Source organism: Gambusia affinis, linkage group LG07, assembly GCF_019740435.1.
Source record: "Gambusia affinis linkage group LG07, SWU_Gaff_1.0, whole genome shotgun sequence".
Taxonomy (NCBI): Eukaryota; Metazoa; Chordata; class Actinopteri; order Cyprinodontiformes; family Poeciliidae; genus Gambusia; species Gambusia affinis.
This window is the reverse complement of record NC_057874.1, coordinates 28,939,570-28,967,549: the sequence shown is the minus strand read 5'-3', so window position 1 is coordinate 28,967,549 and position 27,980 is coordinate 28,939,570. Positions and strand designations below refer to the sequence as shown.

General features: G+C 36.8%; 1 long non-coding RNA gene across 1 annotated transcript in view; it reads left to right on the top strand.

Moving 5' to 3' along the window:
- The window catches only part of LOC122833957, a 36,398-nt gene extending 9,822 nt beyond the window's left edge, over nt 1–26,576 (top strand). Inside the window, exon 4 of the long non-coding RNA XR_006371091.1 lies at nt 26,029–26,576. This is a non-coding gene — a long non-coding RNA (uncharacterized LOC122833957). The remainder of the gene's footprint in view (nt 1–26,028) is intronic.
- Nucleotides 26,577–27,980: the final 1,404 nt, after the last annotated feature.

Sequence of the window (27,980 nt, the reverse complement as noted above, 5' to 3'; positions counted from 1 at the left end):
AAAAGCTATGAGTAATTATGCCCATGTTTGAGATGGTGTGAGGTACTGAAGACATAACTGTAACTTCACTTGTTTATCTGTCTGGTGTGTTTCCATGTGACTCCCATTCGAGCTGCAAGTAATTACACTGATTCTTCACTTAAATATTTAATGGGTGTGCGTGTGTGTGTGTGTGTGTGTGTGAGAAAGATGGAGAGAGGTAGAGATGTTGTTTGAGAGAAAACTGAAGAACGAGGGAAATAAAGGGTTGCACTTCTGGGCTTGGTGGTGCATCTAATCACTCAGGTTCATCACATGAGCTCTGTGTGTGAGAGTGTGTGTATTTACTCTGATGCATCACCTGGACTAGAAATGAATGCGGCTGCAGGCCCAGTGGGGGGGGGGTGGTTACATTTTGTGTCTCTGCACACTCATGGAAACAGACGAGGTGGATTTGAGAGCAAATGTGGATCTGTTTGTGGAGTGCAGAGACTTTTCTTTCTCTCCATCTATTGTTCCTTGTGTTGTCAGCATACTAGTTCAACGGCATCTAAAACGAACCAGTTCGAGAGAGAGAGAGAGTTCTTCCACTGGAAAAGGCCTACCAGTGAGACTTTTTGGACTCATCCCCAATTTAAGAAGTGAAATATGTTCTATCTTTGTGCCCTTCAACAACATATGCCTAATGTGCGTTGAATGTGGCAATAGTTGTCGAGTAACAGATGAGACACACCATGACATTCAGGTGTGCGTTCCACGTGAGGAGCCTCCAACATCATTCAAATGCCCGTTTTTGGAGCGGAACAGATCCTGGAGGAAGGAACACCCAGTGGAAAATGTCAGCTCTTTTCACCATCCTCTGCTGGGACCTGTTGTCTGCCATATTGCTGCTTGACTACCAGACTGTCAGGGGGCATATCAACACACTCCAATACAGCTCAATAGAATGCTTCGAGGATGCCTGCAGGCAGTGACGTTTCAGTTTCTGCAGAAACGGCAGACTCTGCTGGACTGGTTTAGTGCAGCAGCAATTAGCAAACATCTGATGGAACTGCATGTCTGTTGAGCTCATAATATAAACTACCGTATTTTCCGCACTATAAGGTGTACCTAAAAATCTTCAGTTTTCTCAAAAGCCGACAGTGCGCCGTATATATGGACCAATATTGAGCCACAACAGGTCTCACAACTACGGTAAGCAGCTTCCGACTTCATTTTCCCCCGTAGAAGAAGAAGAGCGTGGTGCATGCTGGGATATATGACTGCGCGAAGTGTGCTGTTTCATTTCCGTTTGTGTAAAGGCCACAAAATGGCTCCTTTTTAAGAGACACGCATACGACGCAGAGTTTACACTCAAGGCGCTCAGTCATGCAGTAGAACATGAGAATAAAGCAGCAGCGAGTTGTCAGAAAGCTGGTTTGTGATCTATTACGGTAATAAAGTTTGACTGAGCTATCTGACTGTTTTGTTGACATTTCCTTTAGCGCAGCTCCATCTTATGGATGCATAACGTAACCCCAGCCTCTACTGTAATGTCTATTCTATGGGCCTTATATATGGAGAAAGCTTTAAAATAGGCCATTCATTGAAGCTGCGTCTTATAATGTGGTGCACCTTATAGTGCGGAAAATACGGTACTTCTCAGTCCAACACCATAGTTGTAAACGGCATAATGGACAATCACTGTTGTCATGTTGTGCTGAAAGCAGAGAGTCGGAAAGAGTAGGAGCTTTTTAAAGAAACAGAGGCCCAATTTTAATTGCAATGTCAAATTTCTGCCAAGTTATTTTTGACACATGCAGCATTTTTATGACTCACGGTTTTATAGTTACTTGGTAGTGCTGAGAAATGGCTCTATATGCCTGGAAAATGCATACTACTAACCCTTTAACTACGCAAGTGGCTTCTTACAACTGATGCACAGAAAACCAAGAAAACTTTGTCTGAACACAGAATCCAACTTAAATATGTGACTGCATGAAATGAAAAAACAAAGTACATCTTCCTCAAAGCGTTGCCCTGGAGCAACTCTCCAAGCTGAGCTGCAGGAGCATGCAGACTCCTTCTCAGAGTCCACAACTTTATGTTTAGAGATGAATTAAAACCACAACATATTGGCATGTTGGTTTATGCACCCCACTTCTTCCTCACTTTCCTTACTGTGAAAGCTTTGTTGTGAAGACAAACTCCTTCTGCAGCCAGCAGAGAGGCAGGTGAGAGTCTCTGAGGATTTAAATAAAGAGCAGCTGAATCAAAATCAGCCCCTGGCTCTGAGGTGTACCGCTGCAGGCTCAGTCCTGCAGGGATTTGGAGTGTGTGTTTTCCTTGCAGAGCCCGTCTTGTTGAATGATTGAACTCCCAAACCTCCTTGGAGTTGCTCTCATGAGACTGTGAGAACGTGTGCGCCTCACCACTGAGTCAGATGTATGTTTGTGTGGAAATTTTGGGGGAAAAAAGTCTGATTTAAGAAAAATATTTTGTCTGTGCACACAGAAAAAAGAAACTGCCAGAAAATATTCAAAGGACCTAATTTCAGTCGATGTATTAATATTTAATAACCAAACAAAGCTTTTGGGTTCCTATTCCTACGAAGGACTTTTTATCTCATGCAGAAATGTCTTAGCATTTTTATGCATGATCTACACAGTATTGTCCTTGTTTTGACTTTCAGACTCGAAGCATCTTAAAAACTTTTTATAAAAATGTTTCCAAGTGGACAAACGTTTATTCACGCTGCTTAAATATCCCAGTATGTTGAGGGTGTCAAAGGACAATGAGAGGATTTTTCTGGTTGTAGTAAAGATGAAGCTGGGCTGGAAGGAGAAGCTCTCCATTTATTGCACAATGTCAAATTTATAATTCATATTCCATGGAATATGAATTATGTCTGAAAGAATTTGAATCTAACAAATACTACAATGTGATGGTTTAATATGATGAAATTAATGTACTTAACTTATTTTTTATTACAATATCTAATAAAAATTTCATTTAAGCTAGCAAATCATGAAACATATTTCTTTGCAAAATTAATGATGTTCCATCAAAAACTTTTCATCTAAATGAGAAATGGAGTGTTTTTAAACTAACGTCAAATGGAGGAAATTTTAAAAATATGCTAAATAAAACAGTATTTTTAAAATCCCTTTTTGTAACCACTCTGATGCTATCTGCCATTTTCCACTTCTGATTCTTCAGCTTCTGTTTGCAAATACAATTTGTGCAAAATGATTTACATCCATGAAAGTGAGCCAAACATCCTGTAAATGGACGTGGAGAAAGCTTGTTGTTAGTTACTTGATTTTTAAAATGAACAATGAAAACAAATATGCTTTCCGCAAATATGCTTACTTTATTAATTTTGAATAGTTTTCCCACATTATCACATCACTGACTAAAAGATTAAATTAGTTTATTCACATTGAATCAAATGAAGTTGTTTTTGGGATTTTCCTTCCTGGGATTTTCACAGGATTTACAGAAAAGTCTGGTTTGTGTGAAAATAACAAACACAAGTCTAAATCAAGGTGCCATATAGAATTACCATTGACTCGTGTATTAATTAGTTCTAGGTGTAGACTAATGATTTCAAAGTTTTGCTCTTTCTTCAGAGTGTATTTTCTACTGCAGGATTATATATTCTATATCTGTTATTCTGTGGTTTGATGGATTGGAGACTAGACAGTTTTATATCTTTCCCTCCGCTTCCACACATTTCTTCAGTCTTTTATTTTCATAAAAGGACCAATTTCTGATAGTAAACCAAAATAAATGAATGAGAAAAATACAGGAAAGCAGTCTAATTTGTTTTGCTTGGTCACTGGAAAAAAATCTCCAACACGTTTTAAAAACATTCCATTCCTGCCCCCTTCGATGTGAGAAAATGGGTGGACTGCTGCCACAGGGACAATCTAGTCCTAAGTGCTCACAAAAATGGTTTTCTACAGGATCTACTCTCCTGAATTTCTAAATCGATGTAGAAGGGGAAAAAAGTCAATTTTCACCTGAGGTGGCCAAGCAAAGCTTTTACCGGAAGCAAAGTTCACATTCCCTTCATTGAGTTTTTCTTCAGAGCTTTTCCCATGAACATCTGCTCAGTGGTGTTGTGTACCAGCGGATCTCTGCAGGCTCATTTTCCAAACAAAGTGCAGAGATATGAAATGACAGCTCAACCACGTCTCTGTCACTCAGGAGTCAAACATAATCCCTCACCTGGACAGGAATTGCAGCAGATTATATGGTCGAACATATTTTGACATTCTAGAACACTTAAGAGGAAAATAACTTTTTAAAACTTTCTGTAGAACATAAGGGTAAACAATACCATTTTATGCGTGGAATAAATCAGAACACTGCATTTATTCTTAAAAAATGGCTAAAATTATAAGTATATCAGGTCTCTATGACAGGAACATTGTTGCTCACATTTTAACGGTCCTTACCCTTAAACCCCGGATGCACTTCTGACTGAAGGGAGAATGAACAAGAACAAGATAAAAACGATTAAAAGAGGACTCAAAGGAGTTTTAAATCCACTATTCCAGGGTCTAAAATAACTCACATGGCCCGGTCTGGCAGTACAGGCAGGTTCAGCCAGAAGGTTGGCCCCAAGATGCTATAAAAGTCTGCAGAACCTTTAAAGTGTCATCACAGGACCTGCAGCAAGGTTCTGCTAGTGTTGATGTGAAAGTGTGTGCCTACACAATCTTAAAATGCACAAGTTTAACTTCCAAAGGAGGTTTGCAAGGAGAAAAGCTTTGCTCTCTAAGAAAAAGAGAAAGCATGACAGTCAGACTAAAGTCTGCCAGAGAAACATGGAGGATATGATTAGGCAGCTCACAGTTTCACAGTTGTAGCTCTTAAAGAGCTGAATATTTAATGCGCCCTTCACATTTTTAAAACAATGACTTCATATTGAAGTGTTTCAGAACAGCACTGATTGGACCTTTTTGTATTTGCAATCGGTTAAAAAGCACTAAAAACTGCACATTTTGGTAAGGTTGGTAGATGTAAACATTTATTTTCCTGACTTTGCAGCAGTTTTTGTCAGTAATTATCAATAGTGCCAAAATTCTCAACCCTGGGAAAAATTTCTAAGAATGAGCTGAATTATGCCAGCACATATTAAAAATAGCAAACTTAGCAAAAATGTGTAATTCAGCAGAGTTGTTGCCATTGAAACCTTTATTTCATTCAATTATAATCCCAGCAGAAATGGAAGTTGTTGTTTCAAGTTAAGCACCAAGTTAGGAATCTGTTTGTTCAGAAGATGGTGTCTGTGCATCAATATTTTCCTTAATTCATGGATTTTAAAAACAAGAGAACATTCCACTACCTTTAACATCTTTCCAGATGTTTCTGGAAACCAAGCCTTTAAAATTGTACAAGATATAGTTTTACTGTTTTGAAATATGGAGCACCACTGATTTGCTTTGGAAATATTTCCTACAGGACATTTTGCTTCATGTGAAATATTTAGGTTACAGTCCATTTTATTCTTTTGAGTCATCATCAGTGGTTTATGAGGGATGAAGTCCAGTTTTTATTGTCCATTTCAAAGGTGAAGCACTTCTTTTTGTAGTTTTTACCCTAAAATTTCTACTTTTCCTCCCCAACAAGAAAATGTTGGGAATGTTTTACGTTTGCTTTGATCAGCTCTTATTTTCCCCTGCAGTAGGAAATCCACTGATTTAAAAAATCAATTAAGACAGAATTATCAATTTACTTCAGTAATTAGCCTGTACATTAGTGGTTATTACCATGAAACATATTTATTTGATAGTTCTCCTGCTCTCATTCTCAAAAGTTATCACCTTCTGTATCAAGAACGGTAGTTCATGTTAAATGGGAAGTGTGCAATCCGCTAAATTAATTTAATTTATTAATTAATTAGACAGCTTTAAATGAGTCAATTAATGAGTCAATTATAGGAGAACAGTCTGGTGTGGGGGTAGAGAGTGTCTCATGGGTTTCAGGGGTTTATTAATAACAGGGATTTTTACATTGTGGCACAAAGGAAACTTAATCCCTCGCTGTCTCTGTAACCCAGAAAAGCTTCACTCCAAGGAGACGGTTGGAAAACTCAAATCACTGTTAAAAAAAAATAGCATCACTTCATTTGTATTTTTTAAAATCATTTCTCATGCACAGAACAATACAAATACATGGTGCATTGTTAGAATTGGCATATATTTATTTTTAAATCTGCAAAGACCTGAGAAATGACTTCAAACTGTTCTCAATGAGAGAACCAACGCTGCATGATGTTACCAGTCACAATATATTACAATTTGATTTCTTATCACTGTAGGAACTGTTTTATTGATGTACATGCATTGTTCCAAGTCTTTGAAGTTGAGCAAACCCTACACATAAAAATGCAGCAAAAGATCCATAATGGAAATACATTATAGTTTTGCTGAAAGGCTCATGAAGAAACCAGGATTATCTACAGAACATGACAGTAATCAGGTTTTCTTTTTACTCCAATCAGAGCCCAGGCTAAAGAAATAACCAAGGCTTTAAATCGTCACATAGGACACAGTAAAAATAAAATTGATGCTAGAGGCAACTTTTGACCGATCCACATCAATATGTATGAAGAAAAGCTTCATTTACGCAACACCATTTGTGGAGGCCAAGTTAATGTAGAAAATATTCCGTTACTGTAAAAACTTATTTGTTTAATTAGTAATTTAATAAGTGAATTTGTTGAGATTTAGGAAGCATTATTATATTGCATGTAGCTAAATTCATAATGTTTTAAGTGTTTTATTTTAAGTTTGTGTGCCTTATAACTTCATTGGCCACTTTGCAATTTATGCAAATGAGGTGAGCAGCCTGAGTGTTACGGAGGGGAGAGAGAGATTAGGAAGCGAGTTCGCTGCAAGAGAGAATCGACAGAGCCACGCGGTTTTTCACCGTAGTTTGTTTTGTGGAGGTTATTTAAGATTTGACTGCTCTTGTAAAGGATAACGCAAGAAACTGTGGAATAAATCTTTTTGTTTTACATCTTTACATCGGAGCGCTGTGGAAGTTTTTGTTTTTCCTCCTCAAATACACGAGTGAAATCAGCGAAATTAACCTTGTGGCAACACACCATTGTTGCTACTAGAAACACACACATCAAAAACTGCATCAAAAAGTTAAAATATTATCTGGGCTGCAGGTTGTATGGTAAAGTAACTAAAGCCAAAAATGTTTGTATGATAAAAACAGTGTATGTTTTTATCATACATTGGATGACTGTATTGGACTGAACTGAATGATGAAACATCACTTCTAAGAACTCCTTCAAAAGTAGGTTTCAAAATGTTTTCATCACTCTGATACGTTTTCTAGCACAACTCTGATCTCTTCCTGGTCTCTCATTGATTAGCTCCAGTAATGACACCTCAAGATTTACAGTGTGTGCAATCTGCTAAATGAATTTAATTTATTAATTGATTAGACAGTCACCTGCTAATGACAAGTTAAAAATATGGAGGATACTCTCAGTCATTCATTCATATGGACTGTCAGTTTGAATAACTGCACAGTGAATGGGTGAATATGAGAGGCTGGCAGCTGTAATGGTAGCTGATATTTGAGATAGTCGGGGTTCAGGCCTGCTGCTCTGTAGACTAAGGTGCACAATAAGATAAAGTTAAGAAAAGTTCAGTGATTTTTGAATAGCCCAATAATTTTCTCTTCACTTTTTGGTGACTTGCCTTAAGAAAGTTTTGATTTTAAAAAACAATGTTTCTCTACTGGGACATCCAGGTCTGGGTTTAACAGTTCTGTCGTCAATGTCGACTCTTTGTCTCCTTATATCTCCACACCCACATGTTACACTAGAGTTACTTATGCATTTAACCTAAAATTACATGTATTCTGCAATGTTGTCCTCCAAATTGTTTTCCTCTGGTTTTTTTATTTTGTTTAATTTCTAATTTTTAATTTTTTTTAACTTATTTTAGTGATGCAATTAGGTGCATTTCTTACAGTGTGGGCCACTGTAGCATCAGCATTGCTGCAAGTAAATCCTAAATATACATAAAAATGATAACAGGATCATAACAGAAGTTTGTTTTCTGCTTTATGTCTTGGACCTGTTCTGGTGGAAGTTTATTGGCTCTTATCAAATATATAGAATACTAACAGGAAATATTTTGGAATCCTACTGAAGTTAAGGATACTTGTTCTAAATGTCAAGAGATTTTACCCCTGCTTTCAGAACTGATTGGACTAAATCTGTTGCACTTATGCACAACACTTTTATTGTTTTAAAGCCTTGTTGCTTTTTGCACAGTGATCTTTCTGTGTGTGTGTGTGTGTGTGTGTTGTGTGTGAGAGCCTAAATTACTGCTCATTTGTGAAGGCACTGCTGCAATCCTTTGATCTGCAGCGGTACGACAGAGAGAGGTTTGCAGTCAAAGTCATTATACAGCAAAGTGTTTTTCTCCTAATATTTTCTAACAACACATGTGAACACACAGATACAATTTTGTGTCTTGTAAACACAAACACATGAACACAGCAGTCTTCCCTGCCACCAGGGGTTGAGTCGGTGTTTGATGTGAGAGGAGGCGAGTTATTACGGTTTGAAATGTCAATGGTACTGGCAGGTACGGGCTTGTGTGTGTAAATAATTCTAAACATGATTCTTATAAGCTGACAGTGTGTGTTAGGTGGGGCGCAACTTCATCTCTGCTTCCTATTTTAAGATGGGAACGACACACACAACTCGGAGTTTCTGAAAAAAAAAAAACAAAAAAAAAAAAACTGATTTTTGACTTCTGGGGACAAAAAAGCAGAAATAATCCAAAGTTCATGACATAAACATTTGAAAAGCTTAAACAATAAACAAAATTTTTTTCTAGGTACAACATATTCTCAATCTGCTTCCATTTCAAACCTTGAAAGACGCCTGTCAGTACTTCCACCTGAAACCATTAAATTCTTCTGTCTTCCAGCCACAGAAAGTCTTTTCTGCCTGTTGCCATCAGGCTTTACAATGTCCAAGTCTGTGCTAACAGATTAAAATCTTGTCCATCCTCATTTATAGGTTATTCATTGGTTATTATAATGCATGAGATTGCTTGTTATTTATTTATTTGTTTATATATATCTATATTTTACAAACTCTGTATTTATTTCCTAAGATGGAGTAGCATTCAACAAATAAGCAATTTCCCTTTAGGGATCAATAAAGTATATTCTATTCTAGGTCATAACTCTATATTTGGAAGAGCAGAACCGCCACAAGTGTAAGAGCTGTAAACTTTTTTTTTTTTCTGAAGTTTGTTGCAGCGAAAAATTTGAGTCCAAATTAAGTGATTTGTTGGATGCTAAAGAAATATTGCACATCAAGAAAGAGCAGCCTCATAGTAATTAACAAGTGTAGTGGTTTGATTTAAAACATTAGGGCAAAGTGAGCATCACTTCTAAAAGTCTCCATTTTGAACAATTCGTCAGACTGTTTCTGTCAAATTTTAACCCCTCAGAAAAATTCCCTTTTAACATCTACAGAAGGTTTTATTACTGTTGCTGATCAGGCTTCTTCAACCCATTTGCATTTACAGCAATGCATCCGAAAGAGACGCACAGGAACACGTTCACGCACTAATTCTTGGCCACAGATGGCCAATCTTTCTATTTTTTTATTCCATAAAAGGGGTATTGATGAGCTTTTCATTTGCATAATACATTAAAAATTAAATGTAATGGCTTCTGAACCAGCAGTCAAACACTTCATTTTAAAAACCGGGGAATAAATTATGTTTTTAATGCGTTCTGCATTTACAGTCCTGTCATACCTTCTTTAATGGGAAAGTTGACTTGGAGAAACTTCTGGGTAGAGTTAAGTGGAACTTTTTTAAAAAACCTTTTGTTCAGTCATTGCATATTAAATATTACATTTTCTTTATGAAAAACAGAAATGTGAGAAAATGATTTTCTCGTCACCTCAAATTTTTTAGAAAAGACTTGAAAAACATGGAAAAGCCTTCTGACAGTGAAGCCTGATTTGAATAAAATACAGGATATAAATGTGATGAATGAGCTCATGCTGTGCAAGATGCAGGAACAACCATTTGTTACTACAGCAACATGTAGATATTACTGTTACATCTATATTACTATTACTATTGCATCTTGAATAATAAACAAACCAATGGCACCTTCAGTGCTCTTCATTTTAAACAGTCATTGATATTAACCAAGATGAACTCAAGGAAATTTGGATCAGGAAGCTGAAAAATGTATTGGTATTTTGCAATGTGTTAATTTTTAAATAGGTTTGTTAGCAATATGCATTGACAGAATAACCTTTTGTTTAGTCTATTGATGGTTGCCCTTTTCCACAAGGTACTAATCCAAAGATTTACATTTTAGGATTGATGGATCAAAAAAGGAAAAGCATTTTACATGAAGTCCAATGTGCGAAGTTTGAATATTGATCCATTGACAAAAAAATTTGTTTTGCATTTTTATAAATTCACAAAATGAGTCACAAGGATGCATGAAGCATAATGAATGGAAGAGGATAAAACAATATGAGACTCGGTGAAAGGGACTGAAAAAGTAGAAGTGGAGCAAATGATGGAAAATAGGTTAATTGGTTTAAGGAAAACAGCTCAGATTCCTGTGTATTCCTGTTTCGGGATAATTTCTTTGAGTCTAATGTTTTGCCTTTTCCTCCCTTGGTGACACCTGTTTCATGTTTGTCTCAGCTTTCTGTTTTGGCACCTTTCTGTCTCTTGTCATCTCTTCATGAATGCGAGCCTCAGTAACAGACTCCCACTGGAGACCTGAAATGGGTAGACATGCAGCGCTGCACACCCACTCATGCTTCACACATCAAACATTTGCCACACAGAAATGAGAAGACTAAGGTCTATCCAAAGACGAATGAAGGCGATGACAGCAAATGGACGGTTGTGAGAAGAATGGCAGGGCCGGCTCAAGGCATAAGCAAACTAAGCAGCCGCTTAGTTTGCCACGAAGGGCCCCCCTCAATGGAGCTGATTTATTTATTTATTTGTTATTCTTTTTTTAGTAATAATTTCTGTCATTATAATATCAAAAACACACGTTAACACACGTTAACGAAGAACAGCTGAAAACTTACCGGGTTCATCAACGTAGCGATTTTGCTCCAACTCCTCCCCTCGTCATTTCTGTATTCTTTGTACAAAATGTTTTATAAACATTAATGTTGTTTCCACATATCATCTCCCATGTCCGCTGGACTTCGGACTGCGCTGTTGTTAGCTGTTTGGGATTCCCCTCTGTAATTTCCCCTCATAAAGCAGGAGGAAAATTTGGCTTTCTGATTGGCTACCTCTCACTTTCAACAGGCTGCTTAACACTCCCAGTGGGGAAAACCCCTGATTTAGATCGGAGGGCCACAATGATCTTCACTGTATCAAAGAATGGGCCCATCCACAACCCAACCTTCTGACCCCAGCTTGGCTTCATCTGGATTAACTAAGCGCTGCCTCCAAGCTAACATGCTGGAGGTGGTCAGGACAGCGTCTTTACCAAACAGGCTAAACCAGCAAATTGGACATCCCTTAATACAGCTTTCTAAACTCTTTGCCAAACAGAATTTTTCACTCCTTTTCCAAAGACTTCCAGGCACTCTGTGAAAAGAAACTCATTTCATTTGGTCTTCCAGATAGTAATCAGTTACACTAGTCCAGCCTTCAAGCAACAAAGACAAGGAATGGTTTTCCAATCTTGCACAGGATTTTTTAAAATTTTGGTAATATTCCACAGGTGAAAGAAGGAAATTCTAGAAACCTGTTTAACATGGGAGTTTATATCACTGCGCATTGACAAAACTGTGTATTGGCAATGCACAGGTTTTTGTGCATTGGTATCACAAAAATAGTACCAAGCTCCTTTATTTTATCACCTTAAGCCAATTTGATGCCATCAAGATTAAATGATTTACTAGGCAATTTATTTTTCAAAGAATATAGTCCAAAGACAACTTCTGTCTAGATCCACTCAGATTGTGTCTTAAAGAATTTGACGTCTACTTTGCTGACTGGTTTCACCAGGATTTATGAATAAATAAAGTTGAGTACCATCAGTGTAGCAGTGGAAATTTATCTCTTGTTGTTTGATGAATTTATGTACTGGGTTGGTCTGTCTGATTACTGTAGGTTTGTGCTTTTTTTTATTCAGACAAATGTTAAAGTAAGTGAAATTATTTCTACAAATACTCTCTGAGCTTGGCTTGTTTTTATGTCTTTATCTTCCACTGAATCTCAATTTAATCATCGTTCAATCCCCTGAGCTAGTGTGTCAGTGGTTTAATGCAGCATGGAGGCCAGCGCTTGGAACAGTTTAACACAGATTTAATGCAAAGCGTTTTGTATGGGAAAGAGCCCAGGTCGATAGCACATACTGTTTCTTTAAACATCATTTAACCCAAGACTCCTGATGCTGCTCTCAGACCTGAAATTGTTTCTCTTGGGATTGGCAAAAAATCAATCAAGCAATGATTGGATCCCATTCATGTGTCTTCGCCTTTTAAAGGTCTCGTCATGCTCCAAGTGACATTCTCTATCCACGCATGTTTGTCAAGTTGTCCCTTTCCCCTTTTGGTATTCAGCATTCAACAGTGACTCTAGGTCCTGATATCTCTGGATTCAGAGTAGAACAGTTTTGCTGAGAGTCTCAATTTAGATCCCAGTTGTTAAAATCTCATGTAGCATAAAACATCTTTAGCAAAGAAAGCAGTACATATGCAGGAAAGGTATAAGTTGCATAATGTGTTATCTAATAGCATAAGTTTCATTGAATGTTTGTTTCTTTTGAACAACTATTAACTAAACCTATTAATTCCTGAGGTGTAAAGGTCTAACTTCAGATAAGATACATGAGGTAGAACAGAGAGCAGAAATCTTCATTTACATTCCTGAGTCTGCAAGTCGTGTTTTGGCCTTGTAAGTCTTTAAAGTAATTTATTTTAGCACTTGTGCATTTTAAGAAATGCTTGTTGTGGCTAAAGCCAATTAAAGCCACTTAATGAGTTTTGTTTTGGAATAAAAATCCATCTTATTCAGAGGTTAACTCATAAAAACATGACAAAAACCAAAATAAAAATGCTGGGCAATTTACTACTAAAAGCCTCTTTTTAAAATAACTTTTTTTCCTGTTTTCTTGATCATCCAAAAGGAAAACTTATTACAAAACACACTAAAGAATGTTTAATACAAAATTACCGATGAATGGTGAGTGATGTTTGTCTTGCTGATTATTTCAGTATGTGCCTAATATGGACTGTAACAGTTACATGTGACTTTATTGGCTCAAATTCCAGTCATAAATATTTTTATATAATCAGACTGTATTGTTGTGAGCTGAGTTTTATAACCTTTCCTTCGTGTGCTTTTTCCTAGATAATTTGTGTGGAAGAAAAGATTTGTATCTGTAAAAAATAATTACACAAACCTTTACAGGTACAAAGCCAAAAGCAAGGTGTGAAATTAAACGCTTAAGTTCTCTTGCTTGTATGTGAATTTCATCTTGCAATTTTGACCAAGATTTTCTCTGTTCCAGCTGATTGGTAAGTGTCATGTCAATCACTAATTGAACAATCCAATGAGATTTCAGATGGTTTGGTTGTAATGACAGTAGGCCGACTCAGATATCCAACTGTTTGAAGTCGGTTCTCCTCCACTCCAAAAGTCCTGTTTTACTTCCATGGTGGTTTTACTCCTGCAGAGATGTTGGTTTTAAATACATGGAGACCCAACAGGAACCCCCAAACCAGGCTTATCTCTGTAGGGATAAGATGCATGTCTCATTACTGGCTCTTGTAATTTGAAAATCCTTGAAGATTATAAAAAGTTTGTTCTTGCTTTGAGGAACAAGATATAATTTAACCTGAAAGAACGAACGACATGCCGTTTTGTTGTGGCCCATATTCTTAGTGCAAACATTTTTCCTAAGTCTATTTTTTACAGCAATTTTCCTTCAAATTAAAAGCATGCCATTTTTCATACTTCTTAAGAGAAGCACAGCACCCAGAACCAGAACTGCTTCATTAGATCTGGATTCTGAGCTTTCAGTTCATCAATCAGGAAGAAACCTGAAACTTATTGTCAGAGCAATGGATGCATGAAGAATTTAAAATGTCTGACTGCACATCTGGATGTAATTACACTACTAGTAGCACTTGGAATATCTTTTTCAATCGGTTTGTTGACGGGCATGTATTTATTATAGTTATGCAGCACTTTGGCACTGTTGTTCATAAATCATAATTAAAGTTAATATTGATATTTTTACTCACACAAGCCTTGGTTTTTTGTTTTCTTCTCTTTCCTCTCCATTTTCTTGGCTTTTTGTTGCCAAAAGCTGAGGCTTATTATATGCTGATATTTTTAGAAGACCTTTTCCTCTCTCTACTGTATCTTTGAATAAAACAAATCCCTCAATTTCCTGTGCCACTCAACTAAAAAAAAGTTTATTTTTGGCCTCTCAACTTGTGATTTTCTGCCGGCTTTGAAAGTGGGTCTTGTGGATCTTTCATAGACGTTTTAATGCAAACTTCTCAAATATTGCCTGCAGAATAAATATTTTTTATTTCCAAAGTTTTTTTTGAGTGTGCAACTGAGAGTGAGTCTGTTATTGAAGTAGGACTGAATGATGCTTTTTACGACTGTATGCACACAACCAAAAATATGCAGTTTTGAAAAGCTTGATTTAGGCTTTTTTGTGAATATAAAGAGAATGTGCTCAATATTTTTCTCCTTTTTACTCAACTAAAATTGACACTCAGTAAGCATGGGGCCACGAAATTGATCACAATTCTGGTTCCTCATTTAAAAAGAACAAAATTTGAAAGTGGAACAGTTTTCTTCTTTCCAATAGTCTTGCTGGTATTTGTATTCAATATCTGGTGCTTCTAATCTCTAAAGCATCATTTGTATGTTTTTTTTCTGCATCTATTTTTTTCCATTTAAGGAGCTCAGCATAAAATAACCTTAATTTTAGCCCACCTAGAGCATTCCCAAAACTATACTTTGTTATAGATTTTGCTTTGGTGAGAAAGAGATGATTCAAACTGAGACTGATGGTGATTATTTACAAGGTTAAAAGTGTATAAAATGTTTACCAACATTTTCCACTGAAAGTCTTTTTCTAAGAAACATTGAGCTTAATTTAGATGGGGACCTGCGATAATGAGCTAAAACGACAGGGTGGTGGTTAGAAAAAAGATGAAAAGGCCAAGAAGACATTAACTGAGGAATGTGGAGGTGAAAAAAGGTGAACTGCAGCAGGGATGGAAGAGATGAAAGAGACGATGGACAGAACATCAGATAGCAGGGAATAAATCAGTCATAAAAGACGAGAGGAAGATAAAAGAGGAGATGAACATGGCTCAGGCGTCTTGTTGGTGATTTGCTCTGTCAGTCAAACTCATCTCAGAGTCGAGGCCTTTGAAATTGTTCCAAACGGATCAAGGTTCCTAACTGAGTAACACTCTCAGCTTTTATAGGGATAAAAATCAAACATCCTTTCATAGCTCTGCTTTTTATACTGGTCATTTTATTTACAGAGCTCTTCTCAACAACCTGTAAGCAAACAAATGACCAGTAAGATGAGCAATTAGATTTGTTAACTGAGTACATTTAGGTTAGAACTTGTCCTCTTTCATTTCTGTTTTCTCTTTTATTTACTCTGCCAGACAACATGGGTATATTTCTTTAAATTTAGTTTTAATTCAGTTTTCTCATTTCCAAGCTTTTATTATAACTCAATTTTTAATTTGGAAGACCACGAAGCATTTACGTTTTACAGTACAACCAGGTAAATATTACTGGAAACACTGCTTTTATTGTTTCATGTTTTTCCTTTTGGAATTGTATCTATTAATCCTGGAATTTCAACTATTTCAGCCAAATTAAGTAGACATCTTATCAAACAATAACTTGTATCTTTGAAAATATTTTTTTCTTAGTCTTTTTTATAAATATCTAGGTGTCTTTCTTACTTTTCCATAATTTTATCTTCAAACAGCAAACAGGTGCTTAACAGCAGCTTAATGGAAATTTTAATGACTTCAGGCATCTTGGCTCATTTTCTTTGATATTCTCCGTTTTATGCCCTCAAAAGAAACCTTTTAATGTTCATGTGCAACTATTGCAGGATATTCTGGACAGTCTTAGGAAATCTGTCATGAGAATTTCATGATATATTGGAATTCTTATCAATCTTAAATGCCATAAATCTTAATTGACCGATCCTGATTTAATTGAGCTGGTGGTGTGTGTTTTATTCTGTAGGTAGATATTTTCTACTTTTGTTCAGCAAATCTTAGTAAATCCATAGCTGTGGTCTAGATGAAGAGTAAACCTGTGATTGAATTTAAATTTTCTGGTGGAAAATATTATTTTTCTTTAATGTTACTGTTTTTATGTATTCTGGAAGCTAAGCTTGCATTGATTCATTTTTTAACTGGGGAACTTTATTATTGCTGAAAGATTTAAGTCCAGTTTGAGTGAACTTAATTACTAACAAAACACTTCTCTGTTCAGAAAAAGAAGGCAAAATTCAAGGGACAAAGTAAGCAGAGCAATGAAAAGTCTGGCTGATTTGATGTAAGATTCTGGATTGAGATGCTTGAACATTATAAAATGAACAGTGTTTGAAAAATCTATTTTATTCCAATCACAAACTTACTTGACTGCAGAAAATTCATTTTAGTGACAAAGCAAGCAAAATATTGATGTTTTTACTCGACAGTGAAATAAATAATTTTTCCGTGGGATACTCTGAAAACCATGTATTCAATCGTCCTACAAGTCCGGCCTGCCCACACAGGTGCTCCACCTCCGAGGGCATTTTGAGGTTTTAGTCGGACTGAAGACTTCCAGCTCAGGTTAACAGAATTCTGTAGGCCGAGTAAAAAGAGTTCAATCTAGTCCTTCAACCTGAGAGGAACAGAAATGCATCATGTCGCTCGTCATAAAGGGAAGGATTTTTAGGAGCAACCCGAGAGAGAAAGTGGTGCAAAGTAGTGGCAGTAACATCTGCTGCCAAAAATAGACATTTTTGTTTTTACCTTTTTAAAAAGACAGCATCTTTTTCCCATCCAATGTTACTTTGACTTTAAAAACGTAACTATTTATTTGCAAATCTGTATGTTTTTATAATGCACCTTTTTTAGTTGTCTTACTATATTTTTTCTAGTTAGCCTTTTGTTTCCCATATATTTTTTACTCTGTGGGACTTATTTAATTTTTTTTTTTCTTGTGACTGTCCCATATTTTGTTTTTCTTTTAACTCTGATGGCTGTTTTTTGTTTATTTTTTTCTTTGACATACAGATTTTATACACACGATTCACTCTGAAAGATATGCACAACTAAACGGCTGAAATCTATTGTATTTCAGGTGCTACTTATTTTATTTATTCCTCTATATTCTCATTTTTGGAGCTGATTTTGTTGGTAACATGGTACAGTTTTCTTTTCCTCAGGCAGATTCCACCAATGTATTTAAAATGTAATCTCTTTCTTCCTTCTCCAGTGCAAATGTTCTCTCTCGAATGGCCTGCCATTCAGCGCTTGACCACAATAGTTTCAGCCTTTGGATTACTATAGTGGGGCTTCCAATGCCCTCATATGATCAGCCATCTGGGGCTAGCTGCCTTTTAGCTCTGAGTTAGTAACTTCCCAATAGGTTTGGTTCAGAATGCTAAGCTGCAAAAAATACTAATCCCCATCCAGTGGCCATTGTTTTACTCTGACTGCATGGGCACTAAAAGCAGGCTAATTGATGTTGCCGCCTGCTTATCAAAGCCTCCGTGAGAACAAGGACGACCATCATCTGTCAGTGTGTGGAACTTGCCAAAATGTTTGTAGGAACTCTTCAGGTCTAAAACTATCCATTCCTGGAAGCATCTGAAGTAAAAAGTAATCAGGCATCAAAGGCAACGATCCTTTATGCATTTAAACCTACAAGTTTAACCTACATTTTGTTTGGTTTTACATATTAACATGATACTACCTCTTTGGATTAATAATTTTATTCATTATACCTTGAATTTTTGTCTTCCATTCAGCCATTGCATGAATTGAGGACATTGGAATTGAACGTTGAAATAAATGAGTGACTGCTTTCTTATCTGTCAGCCTGCAGCTCAGACAAACCCATTGATAACTGCATTCAGGCAATGAAAGCAGCTCTGACATGCAAACACAATCCCTCAACTTAACACTAGCTACAGATAAATGGCTCCCACGATGGCAACTTGATGCTGTGATAATTAAACACAAGAATTATTTCCACCCTGCATCAGCAAACATTGTTTGTGTAAGGATTTATTTGTGGGTGTGTGTGTGAGGGTGTGTAGGGGTGTGTGTGTGTATACCAGCATGTATTAGAGTGTGGTTCATTAATCAGGTTATAACTCGGATATTTTTGCTGTTTTTTGCTGCTGACGTTGTTGGTGTGTTTGAAAGATGGTGAGGCAGAAATGATTTGGTCTTGGACATGAGGACAGACAGATTTAATCCATGAAACAATTTTTGTTGTTGGGCTTTAGATAAAACTGAAACTATTTGTGAATCTGCATTGATCAGAGTAGAAAACTGACTGGAGTCTGCTTTGTATCATGTAAAAAAGAATAAGTTATCCCACAGTCATTTCTCCTCCACAACAAAAGAAAACTACCAACTTCTGAGTATGTCAAACAAATCCATAACTGCAATCTTTTCAGAATTTGAAAGAAAAGATCACAATCTGATGTTGAAAAATAATGATGAGAAGAAGGACAAAAAATTTGGCAGGTGTGAACAAGATCTCAGTAAGACTGAGGTTGTTGACGCTCGATTTGACTGGTGTCCAAAACTAAAACATTTGTTTCATTTTCAGCTGCTGCTGTCTATCACACTGCACTGTGTCAAATGAACCAAACCCTTTGAGCAACCTGTTCCCCTCCTCGCCTGCGGGGGCGCTGCAACGAGTGAAGGAAACAACAGTCTCCGAAGAAGACACAGAGTCTTCCTGCTTTTGGAGCGATCTCTGGTCCGTTTGGCTTTCATATACTTTCGAACCGTGCCAGAGTTCACTTACACCCAGACTGAAGTTTGTAGGCAGATCAGAGTTATATTACACATTGACACCTCCCTAAATGAACTGGACTTTCTAGGCAAACAAACGATAGAGTTCAATTAATGATGACTAAACACTAACATTGTGTGAATAACTTCACTTTTTGAAGCCAGTGTTTTCAGGTGGATTCTAAAATTTCATCAGAAAGCAGAATATAACTGACTTTTTGTGAGTAGTGTCCTGCAATGTGTTGCATCTGATTTCAGCAGCAAGAGATTTAGTCTTTTTTTCTTTCTCCAAATATCATATTTGATGGAATTACAGCAAGACAGCAGCAAAGCTTTTATGTGATATCAGATGTATTTGAGCATGAAGTTATACTGTCTGCTTAAAAACGACTAAAGTTTGATGTGCAAGTTTGGTTGCACAGAGATAGGAGATAATAGGATGAGATTTCTTGCCGGAGCATCTTGTTTCTGACACTTTCTGTTAAGATGCCACAAAGCTAATCAGGAGGGGGTAACCAAGAGTCACCTGGCAAAAAATATTCTGCATGTGTGAGTCTGTGGAAAAGAGGCAGAGTGTAACTAATAGAGTTAGGATGTTTGAAGAAAATCATATTCAGAGTTGGAAGATTTAATCCAAACCTGACACAATATGCTTTCTAAGACACCAACGCACACTTGCATACTTGCAGTATGCAAATGGCAGACAGACTTCTAAAATGGCAAATGTTTACCAAGATGAAAGGTTTGGCTTATTTTCCCCTTTCTAAGAGGATCCGAGCCGAAATGAGCGACTGCCAGCAAATTTCTGTATAAGCTTTTGCATCTGTGTGAGGCAGGAGATCTGGCTGCTTTGTACCTTTACACTTACTTGGCAGGTCTTCAGATGGTCGTGTGCATTTCTGGTCCATGTCATTGCTGTGACAATGACAACTTTGCACTCACATGTGAACCGAATAAGTAAACAGAATTTTCCATGTTTATTTCTCCTCACCTTGCTGCCTTAGGTTTAGCCCTTAAGATGCTTTTCTTTCTCTCCTCTTTACCCTGAATAAGAAAGGCATGTGAACTCAGTTTGGAAAGGATTTGTTTCTTGAAATCTTACCAACTTTAAATCAATTGAAACTTAGCCTGGTTAGATGTTTCCTAACACATGACACAGAAAAGAAGATTTAAAAAGGTTCTGTGTGAAGCCAGAGGCAACAGAATGTGCAGCCTTGGTCATCAGGTATGGCCATCAGTCTTTAAGGGAATACTTTGTTAGAAATCAATGGAAGCTGGCTCAACACAGCGTTGCACCTTCGTTGCATCATATGTGATTGAAGCGTTAAAATAAAAAAGGAATGGCTGCTTGGTGAATTTGTCCTTAACCTCCACAAATGGGTGAGAAAACTCTTTATTAGATATACTTTTTTACCCTTTAAAAAATTATATTACCGTATAGATACTCTGTAACAGTAAACATGTATACTTAACTGCTAGAAAATTTATTTTTGTTACAATATTGAACTTAAAGTAACGCAAGGCTAAAATACAATGTTCATGTTAACTCAGTCTTCTAGATCTAAGGTCTTAAATAGAAAAAGAATAATCTGGTATGGGCTGCACAGTGGCGCAGTTGGTAGAATTGTTGCCTTGCAGCAAGATGGTCCTGGGTTTGATTCCCGGCCCGGGGTCTTTCTGCATGGAGTTTGCATGTTCTCCCTGTGCATGGTGGGTTCTCTCCGGGTTCTCCGGCTTCCTCCCACAGTCCAAAAACATGACTGTCAGGTTAATTGGGCTCTCTAAATTCTCCCTAGGTGTGAGTGTGTGTGTGCATGGTTGTTTGTCTTGTATGTCTCTGTGTTGCCCTGCGACAGACTGGTGACCTGTCCAGGGTGAACCCCGCCTCTCGCCCGGAACGCAGCTGGAGAGGAACCAGCAACCCTCCCGACCCCATTTGGGACGAAGGGTGTAAAGAAAATGGATGGATGGATAATCTGGTATTGCCAGCTTTTAAAATGATTAAAAAACATTGTGCATGTTGAAAAGCTGTGTTGTTCTTAGTGCCATAATGTGAAACCCAAAATTAGTTGTTTAATATAATGACTGGATAATTAACAAATATTTATTTGTATTCCACATTTCAGCAACAAGACAGTTAATGAATGCAGCTTAAATTTGATGGGGAAAATCCAATCATCTTACTGCTCAGGTTCTGTGTCCCAAAGATGAACATGTCCTGATCCAAAATGTGCAAACTAATACCGGGTTATTATCACAGTGAGATGTTTGCTGTACCCACATGAGCTGTCAGGCCATTCAATAAGGAGGAAGTCGATGCTCCAAAAATAAAAAAAAGACAAAAAAACTGCATATATCATATTAGTGTACAGTATATTTTAAGTTCTGCTTGTTTAAGTTTTAAGTTTAAGTTTTCCAGAAAAAGATGAGAGAAATACAAATTCTCATGGAAAGAAGTGACTTTCTTTTTGTTTTTATTTATTTTAGTTTTAGTCAGTTTCCAGCATTCCTATGACAAAGCATGGACAACCAACTGATTCTTAAATTGTAAAGTGGAAAAGAAAATGAATGCACATAAACACAATAAAATAAGTAAAATGGAGAAGAGTGAGAACACCATGTTAGATGAAAAATCTCCAAAATACACTTCAGTATGCAGGCTGTTAAATTCCACAAACAAACAAAACATTAAATGCAAATTAAAGCTCGGATCTAAAGAAGCGCACAGAGAATCGAAGACAAGCGGTACAAATGTTCCACCCCCACCCCAAAAAGGAAACCATTGTTAAGCAGACAAAAGTCAGAGCCTTTGAGGATGGCTTAAAGACAACAGCAACACACACACACACACACACACACACACACAAACACAGCAACCCACTTTAACCCATGGAGGATAAATGCAGCTTAGCACAGTCAGAGTGTTAGGGGGTCAGCCGTCCCTTAGCGTGGTGGACAGACGCTTCGCTGACACAATATCCCTTCGATGACATCATGTAATGGATGCTGCAGGCACACTTTACAGCTTAGAGCTGCCTTATTTAACCGCTCACACTAAGCTTCTTTGTGGTGATCAAAAAGAGCAGTATAGGGTAAAACCAGCAGGAAACGTCCTGTTTCGATGATAGCCCAACAATAGCCCTATGCTTAAAAGATTAGACGGCCATGATGCACTGCAGACAAATCTAAGTGGAGAATTTTCTTTCTTTCTCCCCACCCCAATCCCTGTTCACTCTTTTTGTTCTAACAATTATCCTTTTTGAGATTTAGCTTCTCTAAATGCTTACATGTTCCAATGCTTGGGCTTTATGGCAAGATCTTGCGCTATGAGCTAAGCTAAAATCATTGAGGGGGCTGTGGTAAGAAATGTCACTGTTTTCCCTCAAGGGTTTTTGGCCTTTTTTTAAAAACAGCACACAGAAGAGACAACTTGGACTATTGTGTTACCTCTGTGAGCTCATGAGGCTTAAACTCCAGCTGTGCATGAGAAGCATGGAAGTCGAGAAGTGATGACTCTTCGTGTTTATAGGATTTCTATTGTTTGGCGTAAGCCTTCTCGTTCTTGTTGGGGTGTAGCTAAACCGAAGATCACTGGACTAAATGAATATCTGTCTGCTCTTTCCTCTGAAGAAGTCTTCATTAATTCAGCATTGAAGAGTCAAAGTATTAAACCACAGACCAGATGAAAGAAAAACAATGCTTGTTTTGAAGATGTTTAGGAACCTCTGAGAGCACTGCTCAATCTTCAAAATGAAGAAACAGTATAGCACAGCTGCAGTCTAACAAGAAATGGCATTTTGACAATTAAACTATTAATCCACATATCTGGCCTTAATGAAAAGAGACCAGAAGGATTACAATATCTGAAGGAAAATCAGAAAAAGTCTTATTTTCAATTTGCCAAAAGCCAAAGGAGGAAGACAGCAAATCTGTTAAAAGGTACTGTGGTCGTGAGTCAATTTACATGTAGAATGCCATCTGTTGCAGAAAATTAGGACTTCACATCACCATAAGCACATTGTGCCGGTTGCATCTTTAACTGTGTAAATGCTTTGTTTTCAGCAGGGGTAAGGGATCCAGATCGATAGAAATAAATACAGAACAAGCCTGAAAGATTTGAAATGGGGGGAGAGGTTCACCTTCCAGCAGGGCAGCAGCCCTGAACAATGCACAAAGAAGTGCTAAAATGTCCCATACAGAGTCCAAACCTAAATCCAAATGGTCTGTGGTGAGACTTTAAAATTGATTCACTGCCTCAAAGCTCAGTGAACTTCAGCTACTTTGTAAAATGATGGGCATAAATTTAACTCTGTAGATATGCAAATGTGGTATGTACCTCAAAGGACTTACAGATGTAATTGCAGTGAAAGGTGTCTCTACAAAGTGTGGACCCCGAGGGACTGAATGCAAATGCACTTTTCAGATTTTCATCTGGAAGGAATTGTGAAAAGCAGGTGTCATTTTCTTAGCCTTTGCAGTTTTGCACTTTTTCATTTTTGATTTATCAAGTAAAATCCCAATCAAATTTGTTTGTCCAATATTTTTTGCCTTGTGATTGTGAGAATGACATGGTAGTAATGTTTGTCATATTCTCTGAAAAATATATTATTTAATCTTCTTTAAACATGTTGGAGTGAAAATTAAACCAAAAATAGTAACTAGTAATAGTAAAGTATCTGAAAACAAAGTGACAGCTTAAAATGAAATTTGTTTTGAGGTGACAAAATCTTTTTGAAAAACAAAACTTTCTAGCTTCTACAAACTACTGAACATCTTTCAAAATGTTTGTGAATTTATACTTCGTCAAATTTAATAGTCAGAACACCACAATTTCTAAATGCACATTGGCACTGCGCTGCCATAATTATACGTTTTCAAACATGACTACTAACGAGTTCTGGGGATTGTGGGAATTCTTGGCCAAACAAAAAATATTCAAATGTGGCTGAGAAGTTTAGAAGAAAAAAGATTATGAATAAAAATGCTAAACAAATAGCTGCTTACAGAGCGTCATGATAGACGAGGCTCCCTGGTGGTTTGGTTTTCATATCGTTAACACAGATTAGAGGACATACAAAGGAGAATATATGTCAACAGAAAGACTAAAGTCACTTTTTGCTGGACATTATTGTGGACATACTGTTGTTTATCTGGATAACTTAAGTAAATATCATCTGCAACATGCTTGGTGCAAATTCTGATGCACTGCAGCTTTAAATGCATTAAATATTGTCACTTTTTTGCTTTCAATTATGTATCCAGATTCTGATGTTTAAGAAGTCTGCAAGCAGGTTTCTTGAATTTGAGACTTTGCTGTGTAAGTGCTGAATGAAGCAGTTCTGTTTTTGTTGCTAGCATTCCTGCTGCAGGCTGCAGAACTAGTTATGTTGATTGTCTAAACTCTGCCAGGGTCTTGGAGTGGAACCAAAAATCAAATTCTCACTCATAATAAGAAAATGAGGCTAGTGCTGTGAAGACGAGCTCTCAGTGGAGCTGTCCTCATAAACATCATATTTAGGAAAGCTGCCATGTTTATTTACCAGAGCAGAAAGAAACCAGTTGGTTTCAGTTGTCCTCAACACTGTTTGGTTTTAAACGTGTAAAATGAGAGCGACAAACTTCAACATTAAATATTTGTCAGTTTAATTAGGATAGGCCTATTATTTCATGTTACAGACAGGAACACATATTAGAAGCCACTATCACAAACCACAATTAGATGTACATTACAGATTCATTCTAAGGACAGTCAGCTTTAAAACAATATTCAATTGAGGATTAAAGACATACTGAGCAGAAAGGAGCTTAAGACCTTAAATATACACAAGAAGGATTTATTACATTTAATCAGAGACGATAATATGCCATTATAGGCCTGACATTAAACATAAACCAGTGACTCAGGTGGTCTATAAAAGAAACATGTCTGTCTTAAAAATGCCACTGCTCATTGCCAGCTGGAAATATTTTTCTTTTTAAACAATGCATGTAATAAAGATGCATTTTTTTCTCATTATCTGATGTTGAAACAGATAAAAGATTTACTGTTAAGAGTTGCAAAATAGCATATTTTTTAAAGAATGATTGTTTTGTTTTGAATCCTCTTTTGTCACTTCATCGGTTACTCCTCATGCAGCAGGAGTAACTGAGCCACTTTGCTTAAAGACTTTTCAGCTCTGGCCTCAAATCTATGTTTGGAATAAGATCAGGTCTTTGTGACAAACAATTCAAAGATATTGTCTTCATGGTCTTTGAGTCATTTGGTTAATTATTTGTCTTGGATGTTGCTTTGATACACACATATTTATCATGATGCCATCAATGTTCTAAAGTACAACAAACACCCCTGCAGCATGCTATTGTCACCTTTCTACTGTACAGATTGATTTTATGTTGTAAAAGGCCCATCTGGGGATGTGCATTGTAAACAGCTAAGGTTATAAATGTTAGTGTTCTGTATACTTCATACTTATCCCCATTCAAATACACAAGAAAGGACTGTGGTCTCAGGCTTCAACGTTTCTGCATAATGAAACATGATCATTGTGTGAAATATAAATATAGCATTAGAAATTGAGACATGTTGTATATCTTAACTAGGAAATGTAAAGCCAGAAGAGAGATGCTTTTTCTCCTATAGCCTTAATGGTTGAACCAACAACACAAACACATCAGTTGTCAAGTCTTTCCTTTGGAGGGGAGATGAATGTTACAGAAAGCATCAAAAGTTTGAAAAACACTGGTTTCATCTATTTGGATGCTTAAGATGCTAGAATGAGCAGTGTTGACTTCACTTGTTTGAAAGAACAGCATCAATCAGATTGAGGTTCTGGATTAAGTAGCACAAAATTCAGACAAAACATGATCTGGGAAATGTCAACATTATGCACACAATTTAGTTTTTTGTACTGTAAATGTATGAATATTTTCCCTTTTTTTAATAAAACTTTCAGCTTCAATAACATCTTGTTTGTTTACAGCAGAAGATGAAAACCTTTTGTGCAGCAGAAGATGGAAAAATTCCTTATAGTTTCAATATGGGACATTGAATGTAAATTTACTGTGTCTAATGAGCATCGTCACGTCTGTTCTTAGCTGTGGCTCCTGCCTGTTGTGCATTGGTTCCTCTTATTGGCGTCCAGGATGTAAAAAAAAAAAAAATCCTATTTGCATTTCAGTCAACACTGAGATGATCAGGGAACCGTACTAGAAATAAAAATAATGAATGTTTGTTATGATTATGGAATGTTTCTGTTCCTTCTTGACTGGCACAATAAATTAAATGGTTGTTTGTTGGGAACCTGAGAGATGCAGAATGTGGGGGGTAAAATAAGGGCATGAATTCTTGAGTTTGAAGATGCAGCGATGGAGTGAAGGTTGAGTAAAGCTTAATGATAGGCTAGTCATAGACAATGATTTCAGAGTCACATAAAGGCTCTTAACTGTGACACAATTTTATCCAGTTTGAAGTTAAGCACCAGTAACGGCTCTGTGATGTGTGTAAACTGTATTTTTATTTTCAGTAATTGAGTTTCTGTTCACTGGTCAATAAAATGTAATTCAAACTGTTGAAGCAAATGACAAACAGGTTTCTCATTTTCCCACAAACTGGATTGAAATGAATTAAAGGCTGAAAATCGTCGCCACACGGTTTCACTAAACTGCGTTGCTTTCAGAAAACTCCAGGTGACATAAACGGATTTCTAAGTGTTAGGCATGTTTTGCTTGTTTCTGTTCATCTGAAAATGAAAGCAGAAAACATTGTTCTACCAGAAACGGAGTTGTTTGAGAAAAGGGCAACGTCAGAGCTTTGTGAAGGGATGAATGATTTTATTGTTGACTGATAAAAACATATTGATCAGTTATTGCTAGAAAGGCCTGACTGTGTACACAAGTGAAAGCAATATTTGAGTTGAAGAAATATCTTTATCTTAGACAAACGATGAAACTTTTCAACTTTTTAAAGTAGTTTTGTTTCCCATAGTCTATTTGTTCTGAATAAACTCTTCCAATCTTAGAGTAGTTGATTACCAAAATGAGTTCTATCGTAATAATTAGATGAAATGCGTTCTTTGTCCCAGATGAACGTCTTTTTGAGTGAAATGTTTATACCCTGTGAAGAAAGCGTCTGAATCTGATTGAAAAGTGTTAGCAGCAGTGTGAGGAAGAAAAGCTATATGAAAGTTTCAGATAGGTGTTTAAAAGTTACCTATTATGCTTCCTTGAACAGTCTACAATGTGTCCACTGGCTTTATTAAACATTACATTTTTTGCACAAAATCATTCTTAAAAAATGAGATTTTATTCTGGTCAGTTCAGCCTGTTTGTAGCTCCTTTCAACTTGAGATGTTTTAGGTCATCTGTCACTTTAAATCTGAACCAGATTAAAATCATACCTTCCAATAAATTGTCCAATTCCCTCTTGTCTACTTTATGTAGCCAGTGATCATTTCTTGCAATGAGCTCCCCGATTTCTTTTTTTTTTTTTTTTTAACATGGTGCAATAAGCAAAACAACAAAAAAAACTTCCATTTATGAACATTTAAATTCAGCATCAACTGGTCCAAATAAAAAAAAAAAAAACTGCAGTTAAACTGCTTATTGATTCTGAATATTGATGGAAAAAGGTTTTGGCTTCCAAGAAGTTAAGAGATTTAAAATAATCACCAACTTATCTTCATAGAGATAAAACGGTTTCAAATTCAAGTCAAACTTGTCTGTAATATGTACTCATGTTAAAATGTTACATTCTGCCATGCATGTGCACAAACACACATGAAACCTCAGCTCTACTGACTCCCTCTTCCCCTTTTCAGTCAGCCTGACAGCATAAGATAAATCACTAGTTGCAGCATAAAACAAGCGATTTATCTGTTCTACCAATTATTTTAATGAGAACATAAGCTCGCCCAACTCATCTGAGCCGGGTAGGAGG